A 12686-nucleotide genomic window follows, 5' to 3' on the forward strand; every position below is an offset into this window, starting at 1 on the left:
AGACACACGCTCAAGACACAAGGTGAACATGCGCAGAAGATTAGGGAGAAGACTGCATAGTCTAGTTGCAACACTACTTTAAAAAGACAAGCGCGAAGAATGAATGAAGGAGCTCGAGTTAAGGGACTTAGATGATATAACTTCATGATCCACTATTGCTAATGGTATAGGGAGTATTGCGACAATAATAATTAATGACAGGCATTATTATGGTATTAACTTCAATTATATATGATAATTATAAGGCACTTATACGTTAAATAGAGCATCGATGAATATATAGGAATAAGTGTATGTCTGTAAACAATAAGAGGATATATAACCACTAGCGATAACTATTATGCCAACCATTATAATTATTATCAGAACTTCATTTGCCCAAGGTACATCCCGAGATATTTGAGAAGCTTTGGAAACGAAACATATTTAGGAATATCCTTCTTTAGATCGTCAAAAACTTGAGTCACGATACTTAGGGTCAACTGAGTTACTTTAAGTTTTTTTTTTTTTTCTTGGAACTTGCGAATAATAAGAGGAAGTTAGCGTTCAAGTTTCTATTGTTTTAGAGACCGAGCAGTTACGTACGTTCATTCTTGTTTGTGCTATGTGATATCCTGAACTGCTCAATAATTCATAATATAAAGATAATATAGAAATAGAAAAGAAAAACTAGTACCTCAAAATTCAGCAGAAACCTGCTTAACTTTCTCAGATTACCTCTGTTTAATACCATCCTCTAGCATTCATTGCCCCTGTAAGAACGACCGGTACGCTCCTGGCCTATAAGTTCGTAGGTCTAAGAGAATTCGGAATCGAGCGACCCTCATTGAATAATAATGATGATGATGGTAATACTAGTTCCTAATAATATATTAGGGTTTCCATTTTTTCAAGTGAAGTAATATTATACAGTAAAAATCAACGCATACCTATGTACTTTGCTCCGGCCTTACAAGTGTTTTTTTTTTTCAATTTGGTATGTACCAGGGATGCCCTGCCCTTCGTCCAATGTATGTGGTTAAATTCAATGATATGAAAAGTTATTGCCACTAAAGACAGTGTTATAACGTTTTATCTTATCAGGTTCTTGCCAAACAAATCAACCAAGAGAACATAGTTGTTATGTCACAAGTATGGTTCTCTGATTGCAGCTAATTAGTGCAGAAAAATGGATACTTTCGTCATCACAATTAGACTGAAAATTCTGTCTGATTAACTTCTAACGATTAGGGCCGCACGCTGTCCGCTGTCTGGGACTGCCTAGGCCAATATTCGGCTTCACATAGGGCAACGTATACGTTATAGTGTATACAGGTATAGCAGCAAACAAAATATCGACATCTAGGTTGATCAGGGGTACAGAGTAAGCTCATACGAGGTAACGAGAGCCCAAAAGAGGATAATAGTATGTGTGAGTTGGACGTCCTATTGTTTAGGCCATCAAGCCACAAAGGCTAAAAAACAACGCTCTTTCTTTGCTTGTCTTTTTGGCAACAATCAGCAGTACTTTTTGCTTTGTTTTTCAATCTAACCTCTTATAGTCGTGCACTATTCTTGCATCAAAACGTTTAAAATACTGAGTGATGAATGTGCCAGTGCGTGATATGTTCATTGTACTATACCGTATTGTACTTAATACCCCCTTAGCGCATCTCTACATATACCTACTAGCTAGATGGCAACGATAAAGAGCATGGGAAGAAGGGGTAAAAACAACTAATAAATACAAACAATAATAACAACATCAATAACTAGAAGTGCAGCAAAACTTTATAGTATCTAGGTTTAAGCTAAAGAACGTAAAGAGGAAATCAACATTATCTTGCCCTTCTTATCAACGAGCGCCCTTTTCGAATGATCGCAGCAATAGAGTAGTGCCGTATGCCCCAACAGAATAATATGGATAATCGAATAACGGAAATCTTCACACTGCATCTTCAAACTTAACATACGAAAGTTAGAGCTTAGGGAAGAGGGAAAGAGCACAGCTTTGCCTGCTCTGAATCCAAATATAGATAACGTACTTCATGTAACGTACGGTCATTGTTATTAGATTGTTATGAATGCTTATTAGCACATAAAGGCTCAGCTGTTAGGACGAGGGTGGCGGTGGTGGTAATGGCAGTGGATCGTAGAAGCGTAGCAGTGCGTGACAGAACGTAGCAGAGCACGTTTCAGAGAGAGAGGGCATACAGAACGGCCTCGAGGGTGCACAATGTCAGGTGTAGGGGCAGTATCGAGGTAGTGTGATTCGAGTGTGATAACGGCAACAACACTAACGATAATGAAGAGTGTAATACAAATATGATAACAAGATATGATTCTAAAATGATAATAGTGGTCAATGTGATATGAAATGGTTATACACGACACTATGCTTATCACTTTACGGACACATATATTGCTGCAACACCTTATCAAACATGTAAGCTTATACATAGTTACTATAATATGAACTCAAAGCAGGGACGATCTGGACTGCTAAGTAGCTGAAAAGCAAGTGGAACGGACAAAGACGATAACAGTGGAACAAAGAGATACTACGACTACTATTAATAATAGCAGCGGTCACTATATAAACAAACCATGAAACGGCTCGTTCGAGAAGAAGACCACTTTAAGAAGACTCGATTTGGCTTTGCTTGTTACAAAAAGAAACGGAACAACAAGCTCCTAAAAGTCGCGGCTAACAACGATGGCTACGCTGTTCGATAGAGTCCTCAAAGCTCTTCGTTCTAGGATTGGCAACAAAACTTTTAATTTATTTTTTGATTCCATAATCGTGGATACTTCGTTTGTTTTTCGGTTCGCCCAGAAAAGCTCACTTCATAGACAGTGAATGCACAAAGCACGAAATCGAAATCACTAATGGTAGGTGTCCGAATTGAGGGAAACGGAACGAAGAACGACGCTGAAGTGTCTGGAACGAGACGAAATAGGGATTGGCGGTGATCGTGCAGTGACGGTCGTGAACTGGTCGCTCATGCTTATATGAGCGTCAGGATCGATAACTGAGCAACAACAGAACGAACTAGGTGTTGTGAAGTGTTTATATAAGAAGAATTAGAATAACCGAAAGAAAGGCAAGTAAGCTGTGAGATAGAGAGACAGTGAGAGCTCGCGCATGGAGAGAAAGGGCGACGAAACAGAACAGAAGACAGCGGTGAGGGACCCCTGGAGGGAAGGGGGTAATATGCCTTGTGATAAGGTGGTCACAACGTGAAGGTCACATCTGCCTTTTCGCGCGGACACCTCACGGCCGACCTGTGATGTGAAGCAGCTTTGCAAAGAGAGGCGCTGCCTGCAAAGAGGTAATGTTGTATTTTTGGACGAGACGCGATGAGAGAGAACACCTGATAACGGTATCCGACAAGCCATTTACATTGAGATTGTTTAACGTTAAGATACAATCACGATTGTCTATGATTGCCAACGCTTGAGATTGGGATGAGATGCGATGCGATGTGATTTCTTACACACAGATGAAAGCAAACGATACGACAGCGGGAATTTGTAATGTTTAAAACTCACAAATCAGCAGAGGTAGAGATAGCGAAAACGCCATAGTAAGTTATGCTATTGTACGTGGAGTGATTTAACTTGAAAAAGTTCACGCAAATGCCATATCATGAACGAGACAATTTACAGTAGATCGTACTCTTGACGTTCAATGAAAACTACTGAAACCTAGGGCATTACCAAAATTGGGGGCATGATATACGAGCGTCTTTGCCTATGCGAAGAAACCTAGAATTGTGAGTTTCACGCTTCGCCTGGATGCTTGAGTGCAATCTTTGATGGTAGTCGTACCGACATAATCTAGGGACGTTCGGCATTGGAAACATGATAGAATTTCCGTAGTTCACAAAATCGTCACCATACGTCGCCAAACAGACACTTTTTGTAAAGTTTAGTTACTTGTGCAAGAAAAGGAAGTTTATGCTCTTTTTGTATAAAAAAGCTTTAGGAGAACTTAGAAAAATACGATACAGAAAAATTTTCAACGACGGACAACAAAGAGGGCAAAGATGGGCAATCGCCCCTTACTACTAATTATTATATACACACATATATATATATATATATATTCTGTACCGAATTATTATTATTATTATACAATTACAGTAAATATAACGGGTGTAGAGTCCGTAAGAAAATTAGCGGTCTTTTAATATGACCTCATGACAATTGGATTCCGTATAGATAATTTTGCTAACTCAAGCTGAACGGATCGAAATTATACATCCTATAGTCTTTAAAGCATCTCCCAGATAAACCGCAAGAGAAAGATAAGAGCAGAATTTAATAGGACAGAAACAGTAGCTATGAAAAAAATGAACCAGCGATGAACAAACACAGGGTACCTAGACACTTCAATGTTAACGCACAATAAAAATGTCTACAGCAAAACCAATTTGCTGTGGAGTAATCATAGGGACAGACGAGCCCGAGTTAGCAGACGATATCTTTTTTTTGTAAACAACCAAATTTGCGATTGTTCACGCTTTCCACAGAGCGTCTATTCTCATGTGCAATATGTTTACAAAATGCCAGCCAGGTCCTTACGTAATGACATCGATTTTTGATTAGTAATTATATTTTCTTGTCACATTCACTCACAAAATCGAAGTAGTTCATGTCGCATATTAAACGCATGCATAAACACTAACAAGCCTCTATTCAGCTGTGCACTGTGTGGAGTAGTTATGGCTGACAAGACAAAAGGCCTGTCTTGTAAGTAGCTTATCGCACAATTGACCCGCAAGAACTGGATGGGGGCGCTGGTTGAATGGCTCAGAAAGCGTCTGCTAACCGTCAAATCGTCGTTGTTTAGTTAGCGTTACAGGACTGGTTTCAGACGGTTAACGAATGATGAATTTGGGGCGACAGATATTCTGCACTTTGGATCGGATAATGAACAAGGAAGGCAACAATCAATTGAACAGCAGCTGAGAATTGCTGGGAGTTGACAAACTCTAATCCTCTAGTGGGTAACATCTACTATAATGAATGAGATTCAAGCATATACTTGCTGGACGGTCGTGAACGATACTAGTAGTAGTGATAATAAAAATTGCAAAACGCTACAGATTCATAAGATAACGTGACTTGCCATAAGACACTGGTAAATATATAGACTTATGACGAATCAAAATTCTAGGTATACTCGAACAGTATTCAATATAAGAGAATCGTAACTATTTGGACCTCTCATCATGTGATCGTTACTGGCTTTACTTGTTGTCGGGAACCAGCCACAGCCGCAGCGACCATTGTTGACTCGAGGTAGAATAAAGGAGACGTCAATACGCTGATATAATAATTGACTCGACAAGGCTTACTGGAACCTGCGCCATTTTGTACATAGGACATTCATTGACAGAAAACGATTTGGCAATTCTAGAATCGAACAGCTCTCTTTTGATCGATTTCTTTTATAGTTTCTGCTATTGAGATTATTGTTAGGTACCTGGTAAATACACGTTTGTTGACGAAGATACGCTATGTAATTGCAGTTATCATCAGACGTTTAGTCTCGATAGGATGTACTGAGTTGGATTAGTGCAATAGGAATGTCGTGTTCTGCTTCGTCAGTACGAAAAGAAACAATTAGTTTTTTTTTATCTATGCAAATATAGTCTTCGAGCAGCAGCAGCAGCAGCAGCAGCAGCGGCGCGAGTAGATGTTACGAGCGGAAAAAGGCTTTAACCAACTACAACAGAGCACTGCTTCAATAGGATTAAAAATTACGGAATTGCCATTATGACTAGTGCTCAGTCTGCGTTTTTTTTAACTATAAATAAATAATATTAACATTTCTGAGACTCCGATTAATATCCTATCAGGACTGAGGTCAGTAGTACTGGCTGATAGCACCCTGTCAAATAACCACATTCTCCAATGTTTCAATGGTGATAATAGCAAATGCGTACGCACAAATCGTTTTGAGATGGCCATACGACGAGTAAAAATGCCAACTTTCATAGACGAAAATGTGTGCGTCAAGGGAAAGCATAAAAAGACAACCGGAATTACCTAACTGACGTCACACGACGACGACGATGATATGGCTGTGTCGAAAAACTACGTCCCGCTTAAAACCAATGCTAAATTGTAGCTAAAACTGTGGTAGAATTTTAGAGAAATACAGATTCAACTAACCGTAGATTCGGGTCCTTCGAAATACATTAGCAACAGCACTATGAGAAACATAACGCTATTTGAATCTCCATTCCAATCATCATCCACATGGAAAACATTCTCCACACAGTTAAACACACATCACAAAGACAGGTACGAAGTTGAAATTATGATAAACTATAAACAAGAAATAATTGTAACAAGTATAATGAATATAATAAAATAACGTGATGTAATTTTACTAAATATACGCTGCTGATGCTGATGGCTAATCGAAATACAAATAATGCTATACCAAACAGAAAGCGATCAAGAACTAATTGAGTAATAAAGAAACAAAAGCGACTGATAACGAATTGACGGGGGAGAGGAGGAAGAGGAGGGAGAGAAGGAAGGAGCGAGAGACAGGCAGACAGAAACAGAGACAGAGACAGAGAGAGAAAGAGAGGGGGGAGGGGTAGGTGGGTGGGTGGGTGGGTGGTAGAGAGCGATGCGGGCTGAGGAAGCAAAGCATTTGTTGAAAATCGTGCGTGAAATACGTTATCGATTCTCGAACGAGCAGATTTATTAGGGAGTTAGATGGGTGCGAAATTAGAAGAAAAAAACCCGAGCTAAAAACTTTACGGAAAACGAAAAGATGACGCTTAAATATTTGCTATAAATCACCTACGGTGAAGATGATCATACTAATGAAGAATCACAGTTGTTGCAGACAAGCTATGTATTTATTTTGCTATAACATGAATATATCTATACATTTAAAGTTATATTGCTAATGATGATAATAATAATACTAATAGTAATCATAATAACAAACTACAATAAAGTGAGTCATAATGAATTGACGGAGAATATGCTACTGTTGTTTCTCCTAGATAAAGGCTTCATTTGAGCAAATAATAAATTTATAAATAAAGGGGTAATCGTTGAATTTTGTCAGAAGCAAATTTTGACTAACGAAATAGAATCTTCAGGAGTAGCTAAAAATTACCTTCAAATATAAAAAATAGGTAATAAATTTCTCGTAATTAAATGAATACGATGCAGGTCTCATTTGGGTAACATCTTCTACACAGAAGTGAACAGGTAGGTATGGATTTATGAGACACGCATGTGCATGTAATATAATGAAAATGGCAATCTTAAAATCAATTTATGTACCAGTTAAAAATAAGAATAGGAAAAATATTGGTCACATGTAGATAATCCAATGTAGGCCCAATTCAGCTGACAGCCGTTCATTATTATATCTGCATTCAGCTATTTATTGGTCGATTGTGTCGCTTGGACACCCACAGGACGCATCCCAGCCAAGAATGATCTACACTGCTCGGTTTAGCAGCCATTGTGACAACTCGATAAAGTTTCGTCGAACTTATTCAAAGTTAGCTGAACTTTGGCAAGGCGCCACAGTTGCCCCTTTGCTGTTTCGGAGCACCCGGGAATTCTGCGAGGCAGGAGCGATTGGATATAGACACTACACGCAAAGTCTTAAACGATGCTTCGACGGATAGCTGACTTCCCTCTCAGGAGGTCAATCAAACGCTTACTACAAAACGCAAAGCAGGCAGGTTAACTCAAACGGTGATGGTGCATTATCGAAATTGCATATCGAATTTTAATAATTATATATATATATATATATATATATATATATATATATATATATATATAGTGGCCTAAAATTGCCATCACTGCAGTCAAATTTAAAGTCGTAAAGCTCATTAGGTGACATATTTGGCGGTATCTCTCTGAAACAATTCGTCGTCGTGGTTGATATTGCTTAACAAGATTCCAAGTAAAAATCACCGGCTTTGCTCTAAAACAACCACAACTACCTCATATTTGTATTACAATCCCCTTCAGTCGGAACAAGTTACTAAAGAAGCCATACCAACGATGCAAGAAACGAATCTAAATAATAACTTATGTACACCATTAGCCAACACAGTGTGATAACAACTTTTCAAAAACTTAATAGTCATTTTTAACATTTACAACGGATGTAAATGCTTTTTGAGACGTATTGTTATGTGTTATTAATTGATCCAAAACACATGATCATGAATGCGTACATGGAAACAACGTACCCCGAGTGATTGCCCCTCGGACATCTCTGTCGACAACAAACGATGCTCGGCTTGTTATTAGTGCAAGTGATTTCTTAAGACTGGAACCGTCCTATTTCTGCGGAATTGCTGAGTGCTGTCGCGTCAAAGAGATAAACGGCCTATAATCTCTTATTATTCAGGCAACGATAAACAGGCCAGACGGCCATCACTGTTTCAAGGCTTCTCTCTGCGTGAGCATGGTTAGGGTGACCTCTGAGTTTTGTGGGTCAAAGCTTGTATTATCCATTTATGTTTAGTTATAGTGGGCAGTTTCAGTTACTGACTTTCGTCAGACATCAAAATTAGTTTAAATATTACTCTATTCTAAAACGCACACGGGTAGCGTAAACAAAAGGGCCTGTTATGGTTCACTTATACGTTGTAGCCTGTTCAATGAAGGACTCGTATAAGAAGGCTATAATTATGAGCCAGGACACGTATTGCTACTATTGAAATTACAAGGGGACTCTACTCATACTTCTAGAATCGCATACATACAGCTAATATTTTATCCCATTTGTATAATACATACGATTTCGGCCATAAGTTCGGCCGGTGTTGGGTCAACTTACTGTCTTGAAGCAGAGTTTGTGTTAGATATTATAGTGGCCTAAAGAAAGTGGCGCGTCTACGTTGTTGAGCTTCAGAAGGAGAGTTCCATGTACAGTAAAATAAAATATCCTAGGTTCGATATGTTTGTGGCCATAAAGAAGAACAAAAATTCCTTAGCAGCGAGTATCGCAAGTACCGTTTATAAAGTTCTCTAGGCGACTTCGGTTATTCATTAAAGGGTAGCTTTACCCGGTCAAGGCAGAGATACTCTCAATTTCATCAGCCTCTTTGATCCTGCTCTGTATGCGATGCTGGCTTCACCTTAAACGGTCAACGTAAAGAGGCAGAGAAGGCAATCAATGTAAGGCGTAACTATAAAAACCGCAAAGAATGGCTCCCGCGGATACAGGAACACCGCTAGAGGCACAAGCAGCAGCATCGGCAATCAAAACAGCTGCAAGGCTCCAGAAGAATGGCCAGTAGTAAGCGTATTGCGTAATAGCGTGTGAGAGATCCAGTCGCGAACGCACATGGACAAACATACATACGCGCAGCGTTATAGAATATCGTTATGCTACGGTTGTTATACAGACGTTAGTTAACACAGACGCTTATTTGCTAGCTCGTTCGCTTATTCATTAATAATGACAGCGGTGGTCAGCAGCGTAATAGCCTATATTAAAAAAAAACCGTGACGGCACCAACGGTCCTCCTTCACGGATCTGCGTGCCTGTACCCGCATTGCGCGCTTCATCGTCCGGAAGTACTAACCGGGAAACCCAGAATGGCGAAGAGAAAACGAAGAGATAGGGTTAACCAACAGACTTAGCGCTCGGTAGTAACTGGTTGAGGTAAACTTTGTTCGTTGCCAGACGAGTTGCTACATGTCTGAGCACTAGCCTTCGCCGCTGGTACCTTTATAGAGGCTGACGCTGCTGTTGTTACTTCTGCTTGGCCCACAACTAACTAGTTCGCTAGCTAGTTTCGTTCCCCTAGCGAACAGAGCCTGACGTTACATGTGCCTAATCTAGCTGCTGCGTGCACAAGGACATCGGAAAAGCGAAAAAATACGCCAGAGGGCGCACGTGAACACAGCTGTTTTTCAAAAGACAATACATAAAGTGTTTGTAGACTAGCGCTACCTGAAGTAAGCAATAAATTACTATTATTGTCACATCGAAACCGTTGGTAATAAATATCATAAACGTTTGTTAAAACTTTATTACCTGAACCTTGCGTATCACCGAAAATGAATATTTTGAGCGTTTCTTCTGCCCGCACTTGATGTTATCTTCCTTTTTGCCTTCGCCTTCACTCCCTAACTAGAAACACAACGACTCGAAACTGATTCCGCCATTCCTCTCACGTGTATCTTTGCTTCTCCTACAATTGTGGCTTTTGAAACTCATCTCTTGGCTAGCTTGTTCCGAGTTGTGTATTCATGTACTAGGAGTAGTTAGTAAGGGCACTAGTATTTGGAACGACATAAGGACAGAAACGACTACTCTTCGAGGTAAGTGTGACAGCCGTTTTCCAAGGATAGATATGGACGCTACCAGGCACGCGACTGAAAGGTGTGTCGTCGGTTGCTATAAATATTTCGAAAGGGCACCAACATCGACTGCAAGTATGCAGTGCTAAAAAACGACCGAGAGGGAACCAATTCCAATAGTTAAATATTCGAGGGCCTTCCTTTGCCTTCGCAAACTTCATTTTCGTAATATCTCTTCACCGCACATTATGCCTGTATGTGACGGACGCCAGCAAAAGAAAACATTCCTTGGTGGCACTTCCGGCGACCCTGGTCGCGAGGCGCCAGTGGCTCAGCAGTTAATGCGTCTGATAAAAGCTGTGATGCTTGTTTATAAAGTCCGTATTATACTATATATGACGACCTATAAATGCTTGCGAAGAAAAACACAAATCGCAATCATGGACAATTCTCGATAATCCACGTTCCGGTGTCGGCATGAGCTGCTTAGGTGCACACATATGCATCGTGGGCAACTTAAGTCAATTGAACACAATTTTTCTGCTACTGACCTGTTTTATTTTATATCCACTACTATATCTAGTGTCAAGTCCATCTAACTGTATCGCTAGCAGAGGTTACTTTTAATTGCGGACGTTTAACCGTAAGGTGAAAATCTGCATGATTTGCAAAAGTAAGTTATAAACTCCTTCCCATATATCGGCCGGACGAAGAGCTAAATGTCGATTGATACTGAATTTCATATGGACCCTGGCGGATTATGTCACAGAACAGAAAATCACTTTCTCGAAATCCATATATGTAGATATGTATCACACGCTTATTTGTTGAAGTTTGTGTTAAACATTGATTTAAGGTGTAAGAAATACAATAAACCAATATTGGCATTTGTTTACAACCCATGTTTAAGCGAAAGCAGATATTTGGATTTTGAAATTGTTCTCGTACCTGCCAATAGAGTTATCCCTGGCGGACACCTCTATAGGACGTAATTAATATTCGTTTCGGCGGCCTAAACTGCCCTTTTGATGAAACGTACGTTTTTCTATTTCATAAAACACTTCGCAATGCTAGTTCTAAGCAAAGCGACCCGTCGGGGAAGCATGCCTAACATAAGGTAATTAAGTTGCCGGAAGGCACAAAAAGTCGCACAAAGGCTGGACGTTTTAATCCACATAGACGACTTATCAGAAAACTTTAATGAGCATGCCTAAAAAAACATCTATTTTCTTTTAGTAAGCTTTATATGATCAGCGAATAAGGAACCGTTATTTACCTGAAGTGAAATGATGGCTAGTAAGGCACTGCAAGCCTATTCGTAGGGCTTAAACTCGTAGAGTCGTAAGAAGTTCGTTACGGTCATATGCAAAAGCGCAGACGAAATTAGCAACGTAAAGAAGTCTGTTCGTTAAAATCCGTCATAAAGATAGCCTGAATCGTACCTTCAATATTGTTCTGCTACTCTGGGATATGCTAACATTTAGCTACATTTTGATTTTGATATTCCAGTAATCTACGGAAGTTGGATGAATTTTGAACAAGGTAGAAATTGGCTACTACCGATATTAGAGCATTCCCCCTTTCAAGTCAAGCGTTTTCACAATTGTTGTTTATTGTACTTTGAGAAGGACCACGCGACAGTTTTTCAGCCGATCAGGCTCGGCCCAGTGTTGGGCAGGTGGGCTGGTGGTGCAGTGCTTAGACTACTTGCGAGATGGTTAAGTTGGTCGTCCTGATGACTGGAGACGATTTCTCATTTTCCACGAAAAGAGTTACGTTTTGCTAGACGATCGGGTGGTTTCCTAAACTGTGATGACTATCCGTACTGAGACATTACCACTCCAGTTAAGTATTCATGAATTTTTCCAACAGTATTGCATATGATACCAGTTTACCAGTCTATAGGAACTAAGTTATGTAACTGTTTGACTGGGAAAGGAAGGCAAAGTTCGATCAGTACAACCTGGCGCAATTCTAACTGGTGTTGATTTAGAAATGGGTTACAACCCACAATCTCGTTCCAATGACATCTACAAATTGCCATACACACCCGCGTACATTTGGGTAACATATGCATGATTGACAAAGTATAACATAATTTAACACTATTCTAGCGAGAAGATTTATGTTTATGCGGACGAGGAAGAAACGGCTAACCGCAAGACACATCTAAATTCTAAGCGAAAGTTGTTCTTTCCTTAGAGCAGAAACCAACATTCCCTTGTACAAACACCCGTACAGCTCTGCCATAGGCCAAAGAACAGTTGCGGACTAGCAACTGGGACAACAGCCAGAGAAGCAAAACGCAACCGAGACAAACACGTACAACCTGTTGTACCTAGAAGTCGCACAAGATATAGAATTTCATTATAAGCGAAGCTATACTGATT

This window comes from Varroa destructor, unplaced genomic scaffold, assembly GCF_002443255.2.
Source record: "Varroa destructor unplaced genomic scaffold, Vdes_3.0 BEIS01000006.1, whole genome shotgun sequence".
NCBI classification, from domain to species: Eukaryota; Metazoa; Arthropoda; class Arachnida; order Mesostigmata; family Varroidae; genus Varroa; species Varroa destructor.